This window comes from Ruditapes philippinarum, unplaced genomic scaffold (assembly GCF_026571515.1).
Source record: "Ruditapes philippinarum isolate M1 unplaced genomic scaffold, ASM2657151v2 ctg1996_1_1_1_1, whole genome shotgun sequence".
NCBI classification, from domain to species: Eukaryota; Metazoa; Mollusca; class Bivalvia; order Venerida; family Veneridae; genus Ruditapes; species Ruditapes philippinarum.
The window spans coordinates 104493-107150 of record NW_026862680.1 but is presented as its reverse complement, the minus strand read 5'-3'; the positions used below and the strand labels follow the sequence as shown (position 1 = coordinate 107150).

General features: G+C 28.7%; 1 long non-coding RNA gene across 1 annotated transcript; it reads right to left on the bottom strand.

The window, feature by feature from the left end:
* Positions 1 to 497: 497 nt before the first annotated feature.
* On the bottom strand, positions 498 to 2259 carry LOC132719863 (uncharacterized). The gene is made up of 3 exons (XR_009624277.1): positions 2099 to 2259; positions 1602 to 1711; positions 498 to 1265 (listed from the first exon to the last, which is right to left on the bottom strand). It is a non-coding gene; the product is annotated as an uncharacterized LOC132719863 (long non-coding RNA).
* Between the last annotated feature and the right edge of the window lie 399 nt (positions 2260 to 2658).

Below are 2658 nucleotides of genomic sequence, written 5' to 3'. Positions count from 1 at the left end.
TTGAGATTTGACCCAAAAAGTGAATTATCTATACACAACATGAAAAACTAAAAGGGTTTGCCAGCTTGATGCAAAAGGGTTACATCACTGATACATTAATATTACCCATTGAGACTGTTTTCAAAATTTTTAAATGTTTTAAAAAAACACACACAATTGCTTTTTAACTTTTGTCCATGTACATATTGTAAATGTTTAGTCATTGAAGAGCTGTTCAAGAACTTTTCATCAATATAATTTAGATAGTGTCTGTTTTCGATTTCAGGAACAGACAAAATTCAAATGACATGCATAGTATTTAATATAGTCAATGCTTGCATATTCAAGCAATCTAGCTATTTGCTGTTAGAGAATTAAAGTACACAGTGGCACTTATTTTTGCCAAGATGAACCCTTATGATCAAGCACTGCTATAAAATAATGCCAAATGGTAGAAACAAAAAAGGCAGTTCATAAGTTTGATAAACTTTTATTTTTACACAATTTATAGTGCACTGCTTAGCTGTCTATAGCATATATTATCACACTGATATTCCAGTGGAAGAAAAACTTCAGGAAAAGCACTTGAAATTCTTATTAGTTATTTGGGACAATGTAAATTTACACTGTGAATGTCTACTGATACAAGAATAAGAATATTTCCTTTTACAAATGTAAAGACTTTTAAAAATTAACATGAACAAATTATCATAGAGTTATAAATCATATTCTAATTGAAAAAAATGGGTCAGTGATATCAAAGCTTTGAATGCAAATTTGTGAGCTAATCAATGATTACCTCACAATATTAGTAGTAGATGATATATAATATTTTTGCTATTTCTTTTTCATATTTACTTCATAGTCATTTTAATGTCCATAATGACATATGACTATACTGTGATTCCATGAAAATCCTTATCTCTGGTGTGTTTTCTACTTTGGGTATATATAGAGTATCTAGTTTTAATACTTAAAACTGCAATGAAATGTGGAAATTTCTCTCTGTTTTTCTATCATTGTGACATTAACAAGTTAAAACTAGATTAAGGACTCATAGTGTCAAACACCATAAAATCATACTCTTTACATTAAAATTTTTGTGCTGGATGTCATTCATCTTCTTCAGGAAAGTACATTTGACTATTCTCAGTGTTTTATATTAAACATATATTTCACTGTAACTGTGTGTTCTCTGATATCATTCTCAAATTAAGGAACTGGAAGATGGTAGTTGCAATAAAGGTCTTCATGGACAAATTCTCCTTCATCTTTTTCCTTTTTATCTGCAGAATGAAAAATCAATAAATATGTTGTTACAAGTGTAAGACCTGAATATATTTTCACTGAGTAAAAACACTAGAAATGATATTTACACTTGTCATAATAAGCTGGCCATGATTGAACAAAAATTTTAATATTTGAAGTAAATAAACATTAAAGATAAACAACAACACATAATATATAACAGTCAAAAATATTGATCTTCATGATTGTTTTTCATGTTTTATTTACTTATCAATTATCATGCAGTAAAATCCAAAAATTATTTAAATATTTTGATAATTGTTTATCTTTCCAATCTCAACTAAAAATTAATCAATTATTTTACATGTATTTACCTTTGATGTGTAGATATTTCAGGATCATAGGCAGTGCAAACAGTTGATTAATGGTCAATAGTGAACAACTGTATATTCTATATTTGTCATATACTTCCCTGTCTACACATCTGAAATGGTTTATTTAAATATTATATTTTTTAATTCAATCATAATTTGTTAGATATCATATTAACATGTATAATTGTATATATAATTGAAAAAGGAAGAGAATAAAAACATAACTGTTAGTGCCTTGATACTATACTGTGCAATGTCCGAATTTTGTATAACTTTAATATACACTAGAATTAAAGTGTTTCTCCATTGTTAATTTCAATAAGTTAAAATGGTTTGAATAAATTTCTCACATCAGTAGTTTTAAAACAATACTAAAAGCTAAACAACTAGAATTCACTACCTTGACAAAACATCCAAAACAATTGTCACTATCCGAAAATAAACTAGTTTTATTAAAATATATAAATCCCTCGTTTTCCGTCAGATAATTGACCTACCTGCATTTTTTGACTCGTACTTTCCATTCCTTCAAATCTGAAGAGGAGCAAAACAAATTCAACTGCTATATCTCTCGAGTTCTTCGGGTTACCTATATGCGTAACGGTAAATAAGTCTGCCGATGTACCCGGAAGTGGTAAATCGAAAGTGAAAGTAAACGAGACTTACGGGCCCTATTAATAAGCATGTATCAACTATGTTACATAGATCAGCACGTGGCAAGGTTAATGATATGCATGGGCTATTTTTAGATTACCTCACCAAGAAGTTGAAATGCGTTCAGTAGATCTAAAAATAACTCGATCATGCGTGATTTGGTAAGCAAGACCACCCTTTGAAGACGGAATAATACTACAGTCACCATTCTCTATTGTATAAAACTAATACAGACAAAAAACAATTATAAAAGAAACTAACTTTTGCGTCTTGAAAAACAATTGAAACGGAACAATTTCGTTTATAATGTATTACGGTTTAAACCTATAAATCAAGTAAAAATAGAAATCCTATTTATATAAACAAACTGGGATTACCGAAGTAACTAAAATAGCTTAGATTT